Source organism: Arachis ipaensis, chromosome B3, assembly GCF_059453495.1.
Source record: "Arachis ipaensis isolate K30076 ecotype BB chromosome B3, ASM5945349v1, whole genome shotgun sequence".
NCBI classification, from domain to species: Eukaryota; Viridiplantae; Streptophyta; class Magnoliopsida; order Fabales; family Fabaceae; genus Arachis; species Arachis ipaensis.
In genome coordinates this window covers 46,835,645-46,848,395 of record NC_142438.1, presented here as the reverse complement: position 1 = coordinate 46,848,395, position 12,751 = coordinate 46,835,645, and positions in this window count along the sequence as shown.

Sequence of the window (12,751 nt, the reverse complement as noted above, 5' to 3'; positions counted from 1 at the left end):
CTCTCAATTTCCTTTTAATTAAAGCACTTTCATTTCCTTTGGTTCAAGCACTTTATTTATAATTGCAATTTTGAATTCTTGAAGTTTTGATTGATGAATTTAATGTTTCTTGCTTTCTTTATACTTGTTTGGATGTTTATTGTTGATATTGTTGATAGTTGGTTATAGTTTGTTATTTCGCCTTGCAATTTTCAATGTTTTACTTTTATGCATACAAGGTGTTTGTAAAAATTCCAACTCTAGATTTTGAGTAGATTTTTCCACCTTGGCTTGTGGTTTGAGTTCTTAGGATACTAGAGCCATAATGTCCGACATTTAGTGGTAATTCTTGGGTAGTTAGTTGATTCTTGTTTCCATTGATGCTAGCTTTTTATCAACTAGTTTGGTAAGTTAGCTAGGACTTATGGATTACGGTCAATTATGCGTGCTTGACTTACTCTTTGATGGTTGGGGTTGACTAGGCAAGATTGACTCATCATAATTACCATAGTTGTGGTTATAGCGATGATAGGATTCCTTGGATACTCATTCCCAAGTCAAGGCTCTTTATTGCATTTATAGCATTTTCACTAGTTTTGATCTTATTTACCTTTGCTTGCATTAATTACAATTTTGTTCATTCCTTAGTTCTTTGATTTCTTAGTTTTTTAACCTTTCATTCCTTACTTGAAAACCCCCTTTGTCCTCTTCACAACCGAAAGAAGTAACATTTCATTTGCATTCCTAGGGAGAACGACCCGAGGTTTAATTACTCTCAGTTATATGTTTTGTTTTGAATTTATTATTTGATTTGGGAATTAATTGTTGGTTTAGACTATACTTTCAACGATGGAATTCTATTTTTTGTGTGGAAATCTAGATCGAAGACAAATTCTCACTTATCAGTGTGCGCACGCACATGCCCTATTTTTTCCAAAAAAAAATTCTTCAAAATCTAAGGCTTTAAGCCTTAACTCAACAAAATCTCAACTCCAAAACATTTAAAAACCATAAATTCACGATCCATACAGAAATTAACCTAACAAATCTCAAAATTAAACTAATTATAAGCTAACTAAAATAAGCAAAATGCAATAAAGTCAAATTATAAACAAAAAAAGAAGGTAAGAACAATATTACCATGGTGGGGTGTCTCCCACCTAGCACTTCTATTTAGAGTCCTTAAGTTAGACTTTATTGAGAAGCTCTCATCAAGGAGGCTTGTGTTTCAAACCTCCTTGAAGTCCCACCCAAGCTTGTATTCTCCAAGGCTTTTGAGATTCCAAAGCTTGTGCACCCAAATCTTGTTGTGAATTCCTTTCATTCCATCTAGGTAACAAGCATTTGAAATTCCCAATTCCTATAACACAATAGCAAAAAACTCATAATGCAATGGGTGAGAATTCATAGGATAAAAAGAAAATAAAAACCAAAGGTAATAAGAACAAATAAAATGAACTCCTAAAACTAGCAAAAACAAGCAATCAATAAAAATAACTATTCACATATTCACATATTAAAGATAGCCAACAATATAACACCATTGCAACTCCCCGACAATAGTGCCAAAAATTTGATAGATGAGAATTTGCACCGGTTTGGATTTTTCCATTTAAGATAACTTCTGTTGCAAGTATAGACCAAACCGGCAACCAACTCCCACCATCAAATTTTAATTCTCAAGATGTCACAATTTAAAACAAAATAACCGGGAGTTTTAAGTCTCCCGGGTCGTCTTCCCTAGGAGTTGCAATGAAATGCTCAATTATTGGCTATGGGGGATTTGGGAGTTTTGATTATAAGAGGCAAGAAATTAAAATGACAAGTAATTAAATGGAAAGCAAGTAAAATCAATGAAAATAGAAATTAAATGGCAAAAAGAGCTTTGGGCAAGAATTGGAAAATTAAAGGTTCCTATCCTAGTTATGGACCACAAACATGGTAATTGTGTAGAATTAATCCCAATTAGTCAATCCTAACATCGAGAATTAGTCAAAAGGGCATAATTGATCTCAATCCACAAGTCCTAGCCAACTCTATTAATGGAAGGCTTAGAGTTAGTGGAAATCAAATCAATTAACAATCCTAACACAATGTAGAATGGACATCCACAACTCAAGTTCACCTAATTATCCAATTTTTCAACCAAGAGTGTGAAAAACTAGGCAAAAATCCAACCAAGTATTTTATCAAATACTTGGAAGGCATAAAAATAAAAGATGATAAAATAATAAGAAATAATAAATTCTACAACTACCAAGCAAGAAAAGTAAGAATAACAACTTAATTAAGCAATAAAGGAATATAAAACATAAATTGCATTAAATGGAAATAAAAATAACAAGAGTGCTTATAAACATAAAAAGTAACCAAAATGAGAAATTAACAAGATAAACTAAGGAAATTAAGACAATAGAATAAAAAAAAGGTAAGAAACTAGATGAAAACAAGAATTAAAAAGAGAAATTACAAAGAAATTAAGCTAATAAGAACCCTAATTTCTAGAGAGACGGGGGAGCTTCTCCTCTAGAAAATGACCTACATGATACTAAACTATACCTAATTCCCCCCTCCCCTCACATGGAATGATGGCCCTCTGATATAGCACTCAATCAGCTTCAGAAAGTCCCAAAACTGGGCTCTAGAGGCCCAAAAATCGCTCCCAGCGATTTGCATTAATGAGGTCACGTACTGGGACTTGTGCGTACGCACAGACGTGTGCATACACACACATGGCTGTGTGCTCCTCCTTTGATTTCTTCATGTTTTCTCCCTATTGCATGATTCTCCTCTACTCTCATCAAGCCATTCCAACCTATTATACCTGAAATCACTCATCAAAACCATCAAGGCATCGAATGAGATGAAAGTGGGATAAAATTGGTTAAATTAAGCACGAAATAATATGTTTTCATAATTAAGCTCAATTTAGGGAGATGCATGGAGGTCAGAATCTGACAGCATCTATACTCCGTTCTTTGTCTCTGAATCAGACTTTGCCAAAACTAGCCAATTTCAGCCAGAAATTACTTGAAATCATAAGAAAACAAAAAAAATTCAAAGTAGAATCCAAAAATGTGAATTTTGCACTAAAACCTACTAAAATAAACTAAAATTCAACAAAACATAACTAAAACACTATAAAAATGACATCAAAAAGCGTATAAAATATCCGCTCATCAGCGCATCACCTCACGTCCAGTTGAGAAGACCTGGACAGCTAGCAGAAGCTTCCAGGCAGATGGGCCCAAGTGATGGGGCCCACCCGAGTTCAGAGTATCAATGGAGAGGGACCTACCCCTCTCTAGAGGTACGTAATCTTTTTAACCCTAATTAGCTGCCTCATTGTACGGACACTAACTTTAGCATCGGAGTATCCTTGCAGGTGGCCCCACGCACTGACCCACCGACGATTCGGACGGTTATCCTCCTCAAGAAGCTCGCATCCAGGTCCAGATCCTCCATCTCACAGTTGCTCCAATTTCATCACCACCTGAACCGTCATTCACCCGAGCAATTGAATAATTATGTATATAGTAACAAGATATGAATGGTTGTATGCTAACTTGTAACCTGTATGACAATGTGTGTATGTGTGTGTGTGTGTGTGCAAATAGTATGTATGATGTATATTATCTCTATCTCTGATGTTTGTGCTATTTTATCATACTTATTTAATTATTTCAATTTTTCTGAAAATTTAATCACGCGCTAATACAATTACAGGCTTAATAATAAATATTTCGTTAATTTTTGGGCAAGCAAGTTAGTGATGCTTGATTTTTAGTATGATCATGACGTACTGAAAATCGGGTTGTTACAATTTGATATCAGAGCAGTTTGTTCCTATAAAAGCCTGGGAAAATGGACTAAATCATGCTTCATTGCATACTCTGAGTTGTGTCCCATGCATATAGGATATCCTTGTGATATATATTGCATGAGTGTTGCTGTATATCCATTTCAAAAATTATTCACACTTTATCTGAGATGTTAAGACTGATCACCTTAATATTGAATATAGGGTGTAAACAGGATCTTGATGGCTGCACAGGGATGAAGACATGGTAGGCGTGGTGCGAACCCTATAGATGATCCGATGAGGGATGAAAATGCTTTTATAGCTGCAGTAAACACCATGGTTAAGGCTGTGTATGAAATGACAACTGTTACAACGTGAGGAATTGACCGTTTAGGATAGAGGAATGGAGATTGTAATGGAAGACGTAATGGTGAGCACAGTGGAGACTGTAATGGTAATGAACGTGTTGGAAATTACGATAACCCTATGACGCTGGCAACTTTTCTAAAAGTAAATCCCCAAGTTTAGAGGAATGTTGGTGGCTATTAAAGTTGATAACTGGTTCCGTGGTATTGAAAAGTCGCTGTGAGCGTAACATGTGCTAGAAGGACAACATGTGGAGTTTGCAACCTATATGCTCGAGGGAGAAGCTGAATACATGTGGCATGGAGTGTATAGTTTGTTGAGACAGGAGGTGGAAGTGATTGTCTGGGATACTTTTAAGGAGAAATTTTACAAAAAGTATTTTTCTATATCGGTTCGTGATGCTAAAGAGATGCAATCGATGCAGTTAAAACAAGGAAATATGTCAGTGGCAGAGTATTCCCAAAAATTTGAGGATCTGTGCCGATTCTCTAAGATCTGTCTGGAAAATCCAGATGATTTTGAAGAATGAAAGTGTTTGAAGTATGAATGAGGACTTCGCAATGAGCTAATGCATTCGTTAGTACCATTGAAAATACGAAATTTTGCGGAGCTTGTCAATAAAAGTCAACTGGTGGAAGACTGTGAAAATAAGATAGCAGCATGAAGGATGAGTCATCCAAGCTCACCACTAAGAAACTTTAATAATTTCCATAGACATGCGGTACAGCAAAAGGTTAATTTTAAGGCACCGAGAGTACCTATGCAAGAAAATCAACAAGTTAGAAAATTTTCTATGCGCTCTACTGCAGGAAAGACAGAACGCTGGTAAGCAACCTCAGCAGATTCGGGAAGGCCTGACGTGTAAGTAGTGTGGAAAGGATCACACTGGTAGGCCTTGTTATTTTGGAATGAAAGTCTGCTACAACTGTGGTGAACCGGGACAAATAGTGAGTAATTGTCTAAAGAAGTCGGTACAAGGAGTAGCTAGACTGCAACAGCCAGAAAAAGTATTTACAATAATTGCTGAAGATGCTGTATTCAGATTTTGGGACCCAAGGTCAGTGTTGTGTCAAGACTCATTTCCTAACTGCACCTTATGATTCTGGTACATTTCATTCTTTTATTTCTTTAATTGGTGTGCGTGAATTAGGATTAGATTTCTCAAAGTTGAATTTTGATTTGCTTGTTCATGCATCCACATCCCAACATGTTCTGACTAGTCTAGTGTGTCGACAAGTAGAGTTTGATATAGGCAGTAGAACCATGCTTTTCTTGACTATTTTGAGAAAATTGCTATTATTTGTCTAATAATTTGCATACTAGATCTGTGTCATCCCATTCTTTTTACTTAAAATTTTGTGAGAGTTATTTATAACGGGAATGAGTGTGAGGGGTATGTTTTGTTATCGGCTAGCTCAAGTGGCAGCGAACAAAATTTGGAATGGATCCGAACAGTGAAGGAACTTCCTAACATTTTTCCTGAAGACATACTAGAGTTTTCTCCTCGGCGAGAGATAAAGTTGGGTATTAATTTGATACCTAGAGTTGAACCGATCTCGATGGCACTTTATCAGATGTCACCATTGGAACTAGCAGAACTAAAGACGCTATTAGATGATCTACTTGAGGAAAAGTTTTATTCATCCAAGTGTGTCACCATGGGGAGCTCTTTAGGAAGCATTTGGAACAGAGCTGCACATGAGTATAATGTATCATTCTCAAACAGATGGACAATTAGAGCAGACAATCCAAATCTTGGAAGATATGTTGAGATCTTACTTAAAAAAACTGGAACAAGTATTTACCTTTGATTGAGTTCGTCTACAACAACATCTTTTAGCAATTGAAATGGCACCATATAAAGCACATTACGGACAAAGGTGTCAATCGCCATTAAGTTGGTATGATGGAGGGAAGGCTAGTATATTGGGACCAGACTTGGTACAGGAACAACTGAGCAGATTAAGAAGATTCATGGGAGGATTCAACCAACTCAAAGCCAATAGAAGAGCTATGGTGATAATAGAAGTAAAATTTTAGAGTTTAATGATAGTGACCATGTTTTTCTGAGAGTAACCCCTATCGCAGGAATAGGTCGAGCTCCTAGAACCAAAAAAAAAATTTAATCCTTGATATATAGGACCTTTTCAAATACTCAAAAGATTCGGTCCAATAGTTTACTAGATATTTGTTCTCCCTTTTTTGTCAAATCTTCATAATGTCTTCTATATCTCGCAACTAAAGAGGTATAATCCCGACGAAAGCTATATTTTGTAACCAAAAATGATGCAATTTCGAAGTAACTTGATACATCTTGCCAAACCGGTTTGAAAATTAGTCATGAGCGACAAGCATCTACAAGGCAAAATAGTTTCTTTAGTCAAAGTAGCTTAGAGACGAGATGAGGAAACAGAACACACCTGAGAACTAGCAGATTAGATAAGGGCCGATTATTCGCACCTGTTTACAGGTAAAGGAAATTTTGAGGACAAATTTTTTTTTAGGAGGGTAGAATGTAACACCCCGAATTTTTATACCAACACGATGTTTTTTTGAAAATTGTTATTTTCAACAATCAATTTTAGTTCGATGAGTCAATTCCGAGTTTCATAGTAAAATAAATGATAATATAATTTTATTATTATGTTATTAATTTATTTTACATGCTATAGTTATAATAGAGCCTAGATAATAATATTGCTATTATTATCAAGTCCGATATTTGCTAATATAAATAATTATCGGTATTTCTTGATGAATTTAGAGTTGCTAATGCTTCATTAGATATCTTTTATCTTTAAGTTACTAATGTTATTTATGTTAGTAACTCATATATATTTAACCCTATATATATTATCACTTGTATTTTAATATATTCAGTTTTCATAATTATTCGTTTAAGATATTTATAACTTGAATCGTTGATTCAGCAGCTCCAGAACTTGACAACTAGCCACTAAATCATTATTAATTATTGTCATTACCTTAGTTCTATTCACTTTGCCCGAAGCCATTAAGGGAACAAAAGAAAGAAATGAAATGTGGCTTATATGCATGTATACATATATATAATCATGACACATGCCTCTTTCATTTATTAACTATAAGAGCTAATGATACTTTATCACCACAAATTCTCATTCATCACCATAAGTCTTAATCATCTTCCTTTTTCCTCATGCATCACCGAATTGAACATGAAAAAAGAGAGAGAGAGAGACCGAGAGTGTTCCTTGAGAGAACTGTGACCTCCTATGAGTTTTCAGCTTAAATTTCTTGTGATCTGTAACTTTAATAAAAAATATAATCTAATTAAAGTGTTTGTATCTTTCTTCTTTACATGTTGACGTTACTTTTGTTTGATAAAAGTTGACGGTGACGTAGCTCCCCTTCCTCTTGAGTTTAGCCAATTGAACTTTTAGGAAGCACAGACGATTACAGCTCGGTCAAAAAAATTTTCTATAATTTTTGTTGTTTTGATTTTGTACGAAGTAGGGTTTTGATAATTTCTTACCAGTTAAATATGTATTGGATAAGTGAATTGATATTGTGATTAATTGTTGATTTATTTTAATTTAATTTATGTTGAATTTTTGTGATATATTGTATTTGTTATAAGCTTGAGGTTCGATCGGTTTAAGTGCAGCTAAGAATCAAATTATTTTGATGAATCCAGAGCTAGGATTATTTTGAAAATCAAGTAAAATTTTGTGTGATTAAAAGGCCGAGAGATTAAATTATAAGCTGTGAAGAATCGGCAACCGTAAAACTCGGAAGCGGATTTAAAGTTATATATATATATATATATTTTCAAATTGATTATAAAAAGATGTTTTTGGGCTTAAAGAAATGTATTTGTTATCATGATAATATTATTAATTTAAGAATAAAATGTGTTTTGATGAAAATTGAGGTTGATTTTATAAATAAATAAGTTTAGAGGTATTTTGAGTAAAAAATAATTATTTGGAGATGAGCGGGTATTTTTATAAAAATTCAGAATTATTTTTGTAAATATTAATAAACAAAGAGCTAATTAGTAGTTTTGTAACAATGTTAAGTTAAAAGTAAAATAATTGAAAAGTCTGAGTTTAAAACATAATTAATAAAAGTTTAGAAATAAAGCTTAAAAGAGTTAAGTCTTCAAAGAAGTTATATATACTATTTATTACTTAAATTATTTTATTTGTATTATAGAAAATAATTTTTATTGGTATTAAGTTATTAAGAATATTATTTAGTAAAGATATTATTATCGATATTATTGATTGTAAGATAATTTGAATTGTTAAGGATAAATAAGTAAAAGACTGAAGAAAAAGAGAAGATGAATCGGCACGTGTGATTATGGGAAGGTCACGACTCACGAGAGAGTGACGATAGTATGGTTCTGGTGCCAAAGGATAAATGTTAACAAGCCATGAATTTTGTATGTGAATGATTATGCGGGGATGCCCGTAAATATGAAATGGCTTTCAAGAAAAAGGGTCACATGCTTCAACTGGAGAATCAGCGCTTACAAGTACTTGCAGAGGTCATGTTCGACATACTTCAGCTGAAGAATCAGCGCTTGCAAGAAGTAAAAACTTGCAAAGGTTATGTCGCTGGAATGCCTTATCCGACTAGCGAATTGGATTGCGTCGAGTGCGGGTCAAAACCGAAAAATGAGCTCATTACTTGCGATAGGCTTAGACATGCATCATCCTTACTGCACATTTGCGTTTTACTTGATAATGTGATATTGTTTGTGATTGTCTCCTTGTGTTTGTACATTTCTTAGTTGTATTCTGAATTGTTGTGATGGGCTATTTCTATGTGATTCTTGTATTTTTTACTGTGAATTAATTGAACTATGATAATACTGACTTAACTAATACTCCCGACCCTACTAAGAGCCCGTTTGAGAAGTAGCAGAAGCTACTTTTTCTGACTTTTAAATTATAAAAAGTCACAGTACGCGTGTTTGGTACTATTTTAAAAAAAACTTTTAACTTCCCGAAAAGTTAATTCATACCTTTTTGAAGAAGTAGAAATATATGACTTCTCCTCCTCGATAAGTCATTCTATCATTTCTGTAAAAAAAAATGACCTCAAAACAAAAAAAAATAGCTTTTTGAGAAAGTAAAAATATATGACTTCTCCTTCTCGATAAGTCATTCTATCATTTTCGTAAAAAAAATGACCTCAAAACAAAAAAAAATTTATTTTCATTCTTGACTTTGTAAAAAAATACTAGAAATACTGCCCCTCCCCCACCATTTTTACCTAAGGTTCCATCTACTAGAAACATTGGCCTTCCACCATCATTTTCACATAATGATTTATCTATTGAAAATATTGACTCTCCACCACCATTTTAAAATAATGATCTGAACCACTTATTGTATATATTTTTTCCAATTTTTTTTATCATTTTATCACTCTATTTTTATTATTAAATTTATATTTAACATTGTGTGTGGTATAAAATCTCAGTTTTAATTTTATTTTTTTTTCATGTGATTTTATTTTTACGTAGCTGCTATTACTTTTATAGTTAGTTATAGCAAGTTCTTGACCCCAATAAAAGAGGAGGGAATTCTAATAGAAGTAAAAAAAATAAAAAAGAGCAACAAAATATACATTGACACACATTTCACATTTATTTTTTATTTTATCTACCATATCATACACAATAAAACAGCAAACACTAACTACACAATAATTTCTTTGGATCAAGATTATTGTGAATTAAAATTTTATTACTATTTACCACATACAAAAACACCGTTATGGGTGAAGAAGAAGTAGAATAACCAGTTTCTACCTAAAAAATAGAACTAATAAGAGAGCAAATAAAGAATTAATTGCCTAAACAATTGTAATCTTAGTGATTAGGTTATAGAAAATCAACATTCAATATTGAAAAGTATTTGTTATCATTATTGTTTTAATATCCATTTTTTGTGAAAAAAATTGTATTTTTTAGTTATTTATCCAAACGCTACAACTTTAAAATAAATACTTCTATAACTAAAAATCCAAACACAAAATAACTTATTTATAAGCTGCTATTAATAAAAGTTCTTATACTCTTTTTCCAAAAGAGCTTATTTAAGTTGTTTACCCAAACTGGGCCTAAGAATCCCCCAGTTCTTACCCCTTCCTTCTTTCTCCATCAGATAGAGACGGGCATTCTGTTTTATGAGATGAACCCTCCCTACATATGTGAGGATCTTGTACAGCATAGGTTTTATATAGTAGATGCAGAGATTAGGACCCATATGTATGCTCTACACAACCACCTTTTCCGTCATCCGATTAACACTCCTTCTTTAACCCTGATATGCCTTATGAGTTCTTGTTACATTGGCTTCATCCTGATGCTCTGTTTCACCCGTTTCATGTACCTCATCAACATCCTGATCAGCCTGAGGATCAGGTAGTCCTTTAGCCTGAGCCTATGGAGGAGCATGTACTAGAACCTATACCTGAATGGGATATTCCTGTAGAGCATATCACAGTGTTTTCGTCTAAGCCGTTATTTGAGGAGCTGCATACCACCTCCATTAGTAGACCGACGAGTGTGGGCCAGAGCACTAGTACGAGTGCCAGGACCCCTCCTGAAATTATTGAGATTTCTGATGATGAAGACGAGGATCGTGAGGAGCGTTCAGATGTGATTGAGATTTTCTATGACGACGACAGCTGATGCTTGGGAGGTGAGGATGTGGCTTTTGGGAGTTTCTTTTGTGTTAGTCTAGCTTTTGTGTTTAGTCTCTCACTTTGATTTGAGTCACTGAGAGAGTAAGATGTATATAGTTGACTAGGCTAGTTTTTGGGCTCCAATTTAGGGGCCTCATATATGGATTAGGGTCCGGAGTGTTGATGATGTATATAGTAACAAAATGTGAAGGATTGTATGCTAACTTGTGACATATATATAGGAGAGTTCTTTAGTGACTTTAGTTTTGGTGACTAAGGATAGCATAAATTTGACTTACAAGTAAAATATTGACACATGACAAGAAAATCAAATCTAACACTAAAATGATTCTCTTTTTCTCATATAATTTTTTATAATTATTTTTATCAAAATAATTTTAAAAAAATAACACCAAAATAATTTTTTTAATTATACTTATAATTATTATTTTATTATTATTTTTATTTTTAAAAATAATTTATTATAATTATTTTTATGATTGTTTTTATTAAAATAATTTTTTATAATTATTTTAATTTTTTAATTATTTATTATTATTATTATTTTTAATAATTTCTAAAAATAAAATCAAAATTATTTTTTAATTATTTTTACCAAAATAATTTTTTTATAATTATTTTTTTTGTAATTTCGAGAAACTACCACGAAAATGAAATTTTCTCTCTCTTATAATTTCTTATGATTATTTTTATCGAGTAAACTACCATTTTTACCCACGAAAATTGAAAACGCTGACATATCTACTCATAAAAGAAGAAAATTACCATTTGTACCCATGAAATATGGATTCTGCACAACAAAATTATGCAAACACTAAAAAATCACCTAAAATTCCTAATTACCCTTATCTTCACCGCCGCTTTTCTAATCTTAAACTCCACCACCACCCAAACTCTTCTTCACCACCACTCTCATCCCCAACTACCACCACCACAACCAGCTCGCTGCCCTTCTCTCCACCGTCGTCCCCTCCGACGACAATACTCCCACTCCCTCCTCCTCCACCACCTCCGTCTCATAGGTCGCGCTCCCAGACCCTTCCCCTCACCTCGCCGCCATCGCTTCCCTCCACCGCACCATCCTCTACCCTCACAACTCTCTCCTCATTACTCGCTCCGCTCACTTCCTCTTCCAAAGTCTCTCCCAACTCCTCTCTGACAAGTAAGTTAAACCCTAATCCCCACTTTTCAATTTTCAGTTTTCAAAATTTTTTCCAATTTTCTGATAAAAATTTCATCTTTTGTCGTTCTTTGTTTAGGTTGTATGAGGTTAGGCAAGCAGCTGTTGTAGCATATGGTGCACTATGTGCAGTGATCTGTTCGATTTATGTGACATCAAACAGGCGACAGAATCATGTTATATTTGGTGGTTTGGTTGACCGTTTCATAGGTTGGGCGTTGCCCTTGTTAAAGCAATGTCAACGCCATTGATGGGACGAAGGAATTGGCACTGAAAGATTTGCGTGAGTTTCTTAATGTTGGGAATATTGGTGGAGCTGAGAGATATGCTTTGCCAATTCTCAAAGCTTGTCAGGTGCTGCTTGAGGATGAGAGAGCATCATTGAGCTTATTGCATAGGCTTGTTGGGATTATTACTTTGATATCATTAAAGTTCTTGAGGTGCTTTCAGCCTCATTTTCCTGATATTGTTGATTTGCTTCTCGGTTGGGCGCTGGTGCTAGACCTTGCTGATTCGGATAGGAAGGTCTAATCGTGGGTTCCGACGATGCCACCAGAGAGAACAATAGCACGTAATAGAGAGAGGAGAAAAGGGAGAGGCTGACTCTCTGGAACAGATTTTGGTATGGGAAGGGGTGAAAAGAAAAAGGGGAGAAGACGATGGTACTAGTGGTGGAGACTGGAGAGAAGGGTAGTTTAGGAATTTCATTTAGTTTTTTA